Below are 12,053 nucleotides of genomic sequence, written 5' to 3' on the forward strand. Positions count from 1 at the left end.
GGCAGTCCAGATACAGTACAGTTCAACTGTTGTCTCAAACTAACAGAGGAGTGATGAATGACTCTGAACCACATGGACAACATTATCCTTTGTGAAGTATTTTAATCTATTGTACGTAAAATCACCAGTCAATAAACACTGTATATTAACCTCCTGAGACCCAAGCTTTTGTTTGGTTGGATTTTTAATTTATCCTAGCTATACCTTTTTTAATCCTCAGCCTCAGAGTTGTCTCCTTCTGTTGCACTCAGCAATCTTTCAGTTCTTGACTCAAATATGCCCTTGAATTGGTGTAGACAAATTTGTACCACATGCAAAAACCAACTGATGTTTTTTTATACATCTTCTAAAGCTATGTTTCTTATCCATTTACTTTTACTTTGCATGAATGATGATAAAAAAAGTCCCAGTGGCCTTGAACAACTACTTCCTAATAAGCAGAGTTGTAGCTTGCTACTGTTACTAAAATTTGCCAAATTTACACAACATGGAAATATAAATAAACAAGTTTCAACCATAAAGTTCTTTACTTTGTCCACTTTTGTCTCAGGGACAGCTGTAAAGTGACTTTGCTGATATGCCCGCCAACTTGTTTTTACACTGATAAGTATTGTGCTTTTGCTACCACTAGATGGCACCAAAAAGTAACTATGTTAGAGGACAACAAGTCTAAGAATCAGAATCAGAATCAGAAATACTTTAATAATCCCAGGGGTTTTCCTTACAAACCAATATATATATATTTATTCTGTTCTGAAAAAACAGATTGTTTATGATTGAGTCCGTATTACAGAGAGGGGGTGACAGTCTCCAAGGGATGTATTGTATAATTTAATGACCACAGGCAGGAATGATTTCCTGTGGCACTCTTAGTTGAGTAGAATAAAGTAAAAGTTGCACGAAACCAAAAATGTAATGTCTTCATATGAGGATGCAGAGTTTCATATATAGGGGAAAACAGTATTATGAAACACAAACAATAATGAACTACGTATAATGTTTTTATTCCCTGTCATTTTCCATTAACGGGTGACTTCTAATGCTCATGGTTTGTTATTCTGTTATTTCTGTCATATTTTGTTCAGGGCCCGGTTTCAGGGAGTACAATAGATGAAAACTTTAAGTTTGTCAACCTTAACATCAAGAAAACTGGTCGTGTTTTCGTTTCAATAAGAGAGGTAACTTAAAGTTTGGGTCATCGTAACTGACAATGTGAAACAAATCTGCTCACTGGCAGGTTTTCTTGAATAAAGCTTCTCTCTGTCTCCTCCCTTTTACAGAGCCAGAAGTTTACTGTATCAGAATCAAAATCCAGGTTGAAAATTTGTTTTTTATTCAGAACTAGAGTTAACACTTTTATGCACTGTCAGTCATTTCTTTGAACTGTTTTTTGCTGAATGTGTTTTAACAGGCTTTCACTGACTGCCACTGAAGGCTTCTGGGCCAAGATCCAAATTGATGTTTAACCTCAATGCCTTTCAAGTGCCAATAACCAAACACATTATTGCTGGTTCAGACTGTGAGCTTACAATCATGTCTCCATGTCTTCGGGTAAGAGGTTAGGGTTAGTGGGCTATTACATATATTTTTAAAATCTTCAACTACATTTGTAAATGATCAATTTATGGACATCACTGAATTAAAAACATTATTGTTTTAATTTACTGACAATTTCCTCTGCTTTGACTCAGGGTCTTTTCTTTAAAGATACATGTGCACAGTCTGCATACATGTATTTATATCTCTACATCCACTGGCTTCAAAAGCCTCCGCCTTTTATTTACATGTTTCATGGAGAATTGTGGTACCGTACGGTATGTTGTGTGTTGTTAATATAAAAAGTTTTTTGTGAAACAGAAAATGCCCATGTTTCCAGTGCAATGTTGACTTAACAGACAAAAGAAAAAAGGAATGATTGACTTCCATGGCGTAACAGGAAACTGGATTTACTGCACCACTGATATGTCAGAAATTGTTTGGTTAGTGCGAATTGTATGGATTGTGTCCTTACAACCAACTGTTCATACCTGTATGTCTCCGCACTGAATTTGGATTTTATTATCTGACACTTTAAAACAAACCTGTTTTCAAAGATTATTGAAACAAGCTGCTCGAGCCCATCAAATGTGTCTCTTCTTTTTTCTTTCCTAATTTGTACTCCTCCATATGGTCTAAGTCACAGAAACAACAAAGGTAAACACATTCACTATTCAACTGAAACAGTACTGATCATTTCAACTTGCAAACTTCAAGTGTGAATTAAAGGTGAGTTTAAAGCGCAATCATATTACGGCCCGAGCACCGACTAAGTCTATTATAAGTGGAATGATGATGATGAATATTATTAATATTATTTTGAGGGCCTCAACATGTATAACTTTTTTTAAACTGTGCACACTGATCAGAGGTGGTGAAAATTTTGATATTTTATGAGTCTCAGTCTTGGGCGTGGCAAATAAGCTTGATAGCGCCCCCTTGAATATTTCCAAAGTCGAGCCCCTCAATGCGCTTTCACCTACACGTATGAAAATTGGTATAAGCATGTGAAGAATGCAGAGACACACAAAATATCCTCTTTGAGGTATGCCCTAAAACAACAGGAAGTCCGCCATTTTGACTTAACCATTTTTGTTCATTTTTGATGACACGATTTTTTCATAAACTTTGCTCTGTACTTCAACAAACTCATCCTAGAGATTTCAACGGAATGACTTCAAAGTTTGTCTGTACACCTTCAAGACATGGCCGACGCTAAATTTGCGGAGCAAAAGACATTGCTGAAACTGCACACCAGGTTTTCAGATCTTTTCAAAACTTCACGTTTGATAAGACACCTGCCCTGAACACAGATGTAGGACATTTTTTAATCGTAGTAATAACGCCCCCTACTGGCGACAGGAAGTTGCATTTTACATATTTTGATGTCCTGTTCCTAGCCGGTTGAACACACCAACCTCAAATCCTGTCAGCACAGACTAAAGACTTTCAAGACGCTTGATCATGTAGCTTTTGACTTTTTATCAAATTCTGTTGTCTTGGCGACCATCCTTCGCCGTGAAACAGGAAGTGGTTGTAACTTCAACATACATTGTCCAATATTTCCCAAATTTTTCATGATTCATTACAGTCCAGGCCTCTTCACATCTGCGTCTTAATATTTAGTCATAAGCATAGCGCCCCCTACTGGCAACAGGAAAAATTATCAATATCAACCAATTTACATGAAACTTACATTGTGGTATCTACACTTGATGCAGGTTTTGTGTATGTTGGGTAAATGCATGGCATCCATTTTGTCCCGCCCGCCATAAACAGGAAGTTGCTCGAACTCTAGCATGAACTGCCCGAACTGCATCACATTTACCAGAGATGATTCATCTAAAAGACACAGCGACATCTACTGGCAACAGGAAATCAGACTTATATGACAAAGTTAATCAGATTTACTTGAAATTCTTAATATCTAAAGCACACTGTCGCGAGTGCCAGCAAAATAAATGGGAAGAGTCTCACAGAGTCACACAAGGCCAGTCCTTTCTCTTTCTTTACTGTCTCTCAGGGCCAGCTAATTAAACTCCAAAGGGGGACGCGACTGTTATTTGGATTTCTATTGGTGACCTTGTTTCTTTTACTCATAGGCTATCCTTAAAGTAGGAGTATGCAACAGTTATAGGAAAAGCTAAAATTCAGTCAGCAAACTCACTTAGTGATGTCCGTGTCAAAACTCCCTTATTTTTTACCTAAAGTCTGCTAACATTAGCCACCATTAGTGGTCATACCAGACTAGGTACGGTAATCCATATCCTCTCAAGAGTTATAGTCTCACTTTAAAGTAGGCAGTGTCTGTAAATATGGTATATATTGTAGTACTTCCTAACTTTTAAATAAACTAATCTTACTATTTTTCATGTATTGTCTCTTTCGCTTGAGCTGCTGCCCCAGCGACCCAATCCCAGATAAGCGGTTGAAGATGAGTGAGTGAGATGAGATGATTGAGTGAGTGTCTCTTTCTCCTCTTTTAAGGACATTGTGTTCCATAGTCTTGCTTGCTTAAGTATGCAATATTCTAATGTACCGCATTGTGTCAGCATTTTCTACACTCTTACATCAAGAACACTATAGAAGCAGAATTGCCTACTTCACAGTTTCTTCCTCTGGACATTTTCCATCTGTGTGCCTCCAGGTCGCATCTTGCAGCCATTAGACTTGACTCCATCATTAGTGGGGAATATATATATATATATATATATATATATATATATATATATATATATATATATATATATATATATATACATACAAGCCTTTGAATGTCTCCCCTTCCTTATCACTAGCCAGCAGCTGCTAGCAGCCACAGGGGCTTCATTAGCTGCCAAACACACTCTGTCCATAGTTCAGCAGTTAGGGGAACGTCCTGCTGTGCCTCGTTAACACTGGAGGAGGATTAACTGGAGGATTAATTGGAGAAACCATTTGTAAGCTGTTTACTCTTGCAGGCCTGAGTATAGTCCCTGTTATCAATTTGTGTTTTTATTGTTTGAAAATGCTATAATTAAGGCACAGATGATAAGCAGAAAAGTAAAAATGAATGGTCCAAGACAATCACATGGATGTGTAATAAACATTTCTTGAGGAACGTTGAATGAGAATTCAGAAAAGTATAGTGTTAACATGGTTTTGATTCTGTGTTTTTTTTTTTACAGCTGTAATGGCTCCATTACACCGACAGATGGCGATGTTAATCTTCTACTGAGATGCACAACACTGCTCAAGTCTTCACATGCACCCACACAAATCACTAACTGTAGCCCATAGGAACCAGGGCAGATTAATTTAAACTATATATTTCATTTTATACCAGTATGAAGGTGGCTGATAAAGAGTCCAAATAACTGCATTTACTGTTAGAATTCTAATTTATATTTTAACATTTGGCATGTTTTAACTCAATTTTGTTGCCTACTTTGGTTAAAGATTATTATTATTAGGGGTAGCATGGTGTGGTGGTGGATAGCACTGTCGCCTCACATCAAGAGGGGTTCCTGGTTCGAATCCCAGCTTGGGCCCATCTGTGTGGAGTGCATGTTCTCCCTGTGTCGCATGGGTTTTCTTTGGGTTCTCCGGCTTCCTCCCACAGTCCAAAGACATGCACGTGTTAGGTGAATTGATGGCTCTAAATTGCCCGTAGGTGTGAATGGTTGTCTGTCTCTGTTTGTCTCTATGTGCCCTGTGATAGACTGGCGTCCTGTCCAGGGTGACCCCGACAAGAACAAACGTTGAAGATGAATTTCCATCCGCATGTATTGTGATCAAGATTGTATTATGTGTTATTTTCTTTGTATTTCTGATTAAACTCATGTCATTTCCTCGTTCAGTCGTCATATAGGGAAATTATGAGGATTCAGCAGAGTTCAAGATGTAACTTGGTAAGTTTGAGTAGAGGTCAATGTGATACTTCCAATGTTTTTTCACAAGTGTTTTTAGCCCTATCTAACCATATGTGAGTAGCCTACTCAAGTCATTCGCAAAAGACACTCCCTCTAAACTTTATATTATTTGAAATTTTGTATCTAATGGACAAACACAAAATAAACTAACATCAGTAGATTTTGCTCTGGGTCAGGCTTTAAAAGCATCATTCTTACAATCCTACATGGTATTTTTAGGCCATTTAGACTCCAGTAGAAAGTAAAATCCTCTTCCAGTGGTGAACCCATACAAAGCAGAGAAAAGGTGAGATAAGTTCCATTATTCTTCTGTCTCTCCGCCTGGCAACACTGAGCTCACTGAACTGAAATGCAAATCAGATGATAGTGAACACAGTTGGATGTATTACAGACTGTATGAGTCACTGTTTCATAAGTCTCAAGTTAGTACATCCATCTACTTGGATGATTTCTGGACATTTCTCCAGTGAATAGAACTGACACATGCTGTTCTGTATAAAGCCATGTGAATATGATGATTATATGAAATAATGCCAGTTAGTGAACAGGATGCACAAAAAAATCCACCTGATTAAATTGTCCATTGTGTCTGAAGATTATCTACTTTGTGTAAGTGGAAGAGGGTGAGTAGCAGATGTCAGGGGAATTAGCAGGTCACATTGATGCTAGTCAGTGGCCTCAGTGAAGGACAATTCCAATTTGTGTCTATGTCAATGAAAACTTTCTTCAAAGTTGTATGTAGAAACATTTCATAGAGCTGTTAACATATTTTTTGATTTAACTCCTACATTCCTAAGCTGATTTTGTTATGCTTACTTAGTTATGCTGCTATAGGCCTAGTTTGCATGGGGATACTACTGTTCCTGATACTCTGAGCTTCTCTCCTCTCTGTCTGTATCATTCATGTCTCATAAATGCATGTTACTAATTCATCTTCTTTCCTTGAGTTGTTTGTGCTTTGTCGTCTTGCAGGTCTCTGCAGATCGTGGTGGTGCCTGCTGCCGTGGTCCTGTGTGACGCTTCCTGCTGCTATTATTACTATTATTAATATATGTTATCATAAGTTTATAAATTATACAATTTTTAGCACTAAAACAGCATCAGTAATATATCTCATTGTATCAAAGCTGTACCACTACTCACCATTGATCATATTTACCACCATAATAATCACGTAATTACGTCATTTACGTCACGACAGGTACAAACGCGGATTCCGCCACAAATAGTGAGAACTAGTAAGGCCATTACGGAGTGCAAATACCTTTAATGGCTATAGCTGAGAAAATTAGAACCACAAGGAGCATCAAATGGCGTATAACATAATAAAAGTAACATTGAACACATTTATTTTGCAATCTGAAGCCACCGTAGAGGATATGATCATCCTAAAATATAAAATAAAGTTTTGCTAAATAGCAATTAAAGGTCCCATATTTTAAAAAGTAAGTTCCGTGTTTGTTTGTTTTTCATTATAAAGCAAGTTGAGGGGCTATATAAATACTGTGAAAGTGTCAAAACGCTCAATCTACAGAGAAATGCACATAGCCCGTAGTCAGAAACTAAATCCTTTAAACGACCTGTCGAGACTTAAGTACAGTTGTGATGTCACAACAGTACAACATCTAGGTAGATATGCTGCTACAGTGCCGTTACAGTCATTCCCCGGCTGCAATGATGGTATAGAGCTGACGGCACAGATGCGGAAGGTATGGAAACATTGAAAATTAGCATAAATGGGACCTTTAAAAGTTCTTAAATCATTTTCATGAATTCACTCCCTAACAATTTCTTTCAGACACTTCTACTATTAATATATTATAGCTACAACTGCAAATGTTATAAGACAATAAAGGGCCATTTGCCTTACACAGTGTAATGATCATTTGTAGGTCTTGGAAAAATGTGTTACTGTAAAGTCAACATCACAGACCTTCTCTGCCTCATTTACAGCTAGGACTAATCAGACCATCCATCATCTCTGCAAAACAGACAGACAGAGTAGGGAAAGAGAAACAGACAGACGAAAAGGCAGGAAATAAGGGAATAGACATTTAAGTGATATGCACAAGGGAAACATTGGAACAAATGTGAATGGTGTTCTACATTAAATGTTGCTATTGGTGGTGATTTCGTACAGGTGGCACACAGATGGGACCCCTCCTGGGACCTGAGCTTGTTAATGAGTCACAGAGAGGAGGGGTGGAGGGGGCTGATATCATGAACCAGACGGAGCCCTCTGGCAGTGCAACACCGATGTACCCAACATGCCATTCTCCATTATGGCAAGGTGCCCCTCGGGCCGTCGGCACTGTGGATTAACCCAGACCTGGCAGGAGTCCACTGTGCCACGTGTCAGACTATGCAAACACTGGAATAAATTTCTTTCAGTGTGGCTGACAGACAACAATCATGCCTAATGAGGGCCCCCATAGATACTTATTATAAACAGTGTAACAGTGTAGAGTGTGTCAAGATTCCCATTCCCATTTTTTGATTGCTTTTAAGAAAAACTTTGCAAAAAGTCTATTGAAACCGGGATTAGTTTGAGAGGTGAAGCTGAGTGGGATACAAAGTGTTTACTGATCACATTTGAAGGGCAAAGGCCATGCTTAAGTGGGTGAGAATGCATTTTCAGATTAGCAGATTTAGTCAAGGTCACAAGTCTAAACTATTCTTGACTACTTCACTGTCATTCACTGACCTATTTTTTAAGACAATTGGGAGCTGCTTGAATGTAAACAGCGTGGGAGTTGTAGGAGATAATGACATTTTGGGTCTGGTATGCAGGTTTGCAGTGACAATGTAGAGAGCTGAGAAGTGAAGAGAAAAGAAGAGAAAAGATGAGAAAAGAAGAAAGGAGAAGAGAAGATGGACAGTGGGGTTTCTGTCACACAATATTAACACATCCACCTCAGGAGAGGAGTGAGCCTCCAAGGAAATATTCAAATAAAGTGTCGGATTATGGGAATTTCACAGCCTGAGGAAGAGAAAAAGACTCCCAAATGCTGATACTGATTCTGAAAATGTGATTTTGTCCCAGTCTGGCTCATGTATCTAAATGTCAGGTTGTAATAAGCTGTGATATCTGAGTTTGTGTGTCTGTTGACATTTTTCTGGTGCATTCTTGCCATGGTAATTGAACACACATGATGAGGCTGAAGGAGGGGAGACTGCTGGTATGGCCTCAGTCAGTCCTGTCACGTGTCTCTTATTCACTAACACTAGTGTGTGAATGTGCGTGAGAGAGTTTGTGTGTACTTACGTGCCAAGCTGGATGTGTGTGTGTGTGTGTGTGTGTGTGCGATAACACACCATTGGCATTCTTCATTTGTAAATAATTGAATCAGGCTATTTTAGTTTGCTCAGAGCGCAGCTGTAATTTGCAGCCGTTCTTAAGGACCGGTAATTATGGCTTTTAGAGTCTCCCAAAACAACTCAAACGGCTTCAACTCATGACAGCTGTGCATCTGGGTCTTAAAACAAACACACACACACACACACACACACACACACACACACACACACACACACACACACACACACACACACACACACACACACACACACACACACACACACACACACACACACACACACACACACACACACACACACACACACACACACACACACACACACAGGCACCTAACATACTGTATGTGTGGCTGTTAATTAAACTGTTATATTTTGTAACTGAATTGGATTTCATTACACAGGTTTATGAATGAGTGCAGATTTAATATTATCCTAATTTTCAGGTTCATAATTGTATATTGGGTTTCTATTGGAGCATGTTTTTTTGTATGCATTTCAGGCCATTGTAGCTCCAGGAAACAGGATTTGTGTGAACCTTAAAGAGGGTCTATTGTCATTTTCATTTCATCTGATTTGTTTATCCAGCACAGACACATACCTCAGAGTTAAAGAAAGAAAGGCTATCTGTTCTCCAGACACTGTGTACTCTGTCAAGCCTAAAGAAGCCCGAGTGCAGGCAGTGTGATTCAATGGGCCATTATTGTGGGAGGAAAAACAAAATTAGCTTATGTAGTAGGACAACCTTTTATACAGTGTGATCACATGACAACTTCGGTATAATTTGAGACAATTTACACCGTAAAAACGAACAAGAATTACCTTAGTTTTTACCTCATCCTGAATTCATTACTCAAAAACATTTCAGTCTGACTGGACAGCTACGACTGAAAATGAAAAATCAAATCATTATCCAGCCCTAAATAGCACTGAACTGTGTTCCCATGCAACAAGTTGTTTTCTTCTCTTCCGAACACACTACATTAATCCTCTGATCAGGCAGCACTTCTGCTGTTCAGCTCAAGTAGTAATCTCATAGTTATTTTAGGTGTAATTAACTCCTGTGATGAAAATGCGCATGTTTGAATTTAGACAGCTCCCTAATGTTTTCTAAAAAATACACTTTACAAGTTTTATATCAACTTTTTATTACGTTATTGACAGTATAAATGAAGCACACTGTACTCATCTGTGACTGGCATGTTGTAAGAAGAAGGCGACGTTTAGTGTCCTGAGAGCTGTACCTCTCTGAACATGATCATTATACTTGATGATAAATATAAAACTCTGGAGTGAACAGAGTTTCTGACAGTGTGTTACACTTTCACTGACCAGGGGTCTACCTTAACAAATCACAGATTATATCATGTTTGAAAGAACTCTCAATTTTACAGAAAAGCAGCATTGTACCATTAATGGCCACATGATTAAACCTTCTCTTCCTGAGAATAATTTTGACAATGTAAACTCTTTGTTCATTATATTAGAGCTCACATATTTGATTTACTGGTCACAGTCACAGCTTGGTCAACAATATGACTGTCACAACTGGAAGCATCCACTCAACTTGAGGATGATCTCCCCACCATCCACTACTGTAAATATGGCACGTCCCAGGAAGCTTATGGCTGCATTCTGTGGCACCCCTCATTGTACGGCCTTGATTTGCTTTTAATTAGCATGGAGACACTCCACGCTTGGGTAAAAGTCTGGCAAAGGACTAATAAAGAAACAAAGTAGTTTAATGATGATGTAAGGAAAACTCAAGTGTCAAGGACAATGACATCTACATTACTGAAAACAGACATTTGTGTTTGTTTTATTGTATGTCTCATTACACTTAAGCAACACTGACACTGGCAGTAATAATCATCCAAACTTGCAGCTGATGTGAGAACAGACTGCAGCCGTAATTTGAAGACTTTCTAAAAGCAGTGGAAAGTCCACATTTATGGACCAGGCCATCAGCAGTCTGACATAATGTATCTCACGTGTTTGTGCAGCTGGTTAAGTCGTATCATGGCTGACTAAATTAGGATTTTTTCCTCCCTGTCTGGGAGTTATCCGAGTGTCCCAGGGTAAACACAAAAACTGGGGCACACGCCTTGGAAGTTGAAGTTGGGTGAAATAAATGCATCAGTGCGCCAATCATGTCAACAGTATGTGTGCTTGAACGCCTCTTATCAAGAGATTGACATACACACACCTTGTTCTTAACGTGTGTGTGCGTGTGCGTGTGGATTATAGGGGCTAGTGGTAGTAATCCCCGGACCACATGTATGTCAGAGGCAATCCAATTTACGGTATGTCACTGCTTAAGACAGATACAACCTGTTATAGTGTATATGCTAATAATTAAATGGGAGCAGAGGATTTGTTTAGGATTTAACTTACTTACAAGCTATGCTAGTGGTTCACTGAGGCAGTATTTGGAAGCAGCACAATTGTGCCAAAGCAGTGCCTTTTGGATGTTGTGTTCAAAATTTTTCAAGTGTAACTACTGAAAATGTGTAATGGACATTAAATCTCTTGACATTAAATGTATTTTTTGCATTGGTTTATGAATGACAAATCCCTCAAATTAAGTAGTATTAAAATTAAATAGTAACATAATTGAGTTTTTATCATAGAATTAGCAAATACATAAAATGTAGCCACGTGGCATTGATGCTAAAAGCATGAGAACACTTAGCGCTTCAAGTGGCTTACCAAAACCTTCTTACATTTAAAAAAATAAATAAATTAGGTAATAGGACTGAAAGTTGATATCGACCATCTCCGTTATACTTACAATATGACTATATATATGACTAAAATATGACTAAAATATCAAAAACAGAGTAAGAGAATCACATTTTGGTCATGACCTTAAGGAGACTCAGAAGATGATTCTTCCTGTTGATCATGTCACTTGTGAAATGGCCCAAAGTGGGTGTAGAAGATTTGTTAGATTTGTTTCAGTGTTCTTGGTAGTTTTCATCAAGGTTTTACATACTGTATCTTCAAATTGCAAGTATAGGAGAAATTGGAGGACTGTTTGATAATAATATATATTAAAAGCATACTTTTCATGCATAGTTATGCATATAATGTCCTGGGGAGGGAAAAGACACTGATTCGGTGGAATGGCTTTGGACTAAATTTTGATATCAGCATAGCATGCTCAGAATGACAATTCGATCAATAGCACCTTTGAGAACATGAGTTATTTTATGTCAAACCAGAGGAGTATGTCTCAAAATTGAAATGTCTTCAAGTTTACAGTTTGGAGCTGATCTATAGACAATGAAT

This window comes from Echiichthys vipera (assembly GCF_963691815.1).
Source record: "Echiichthys vipera genome assembly, chromosome: X".
NCBI classification, from domain to species: Eukaryota; Metazoa; Chordata; class Actinopteri; order Perciformes; family Trachinidae; genus Echiichthys; species Echiichthys vipera.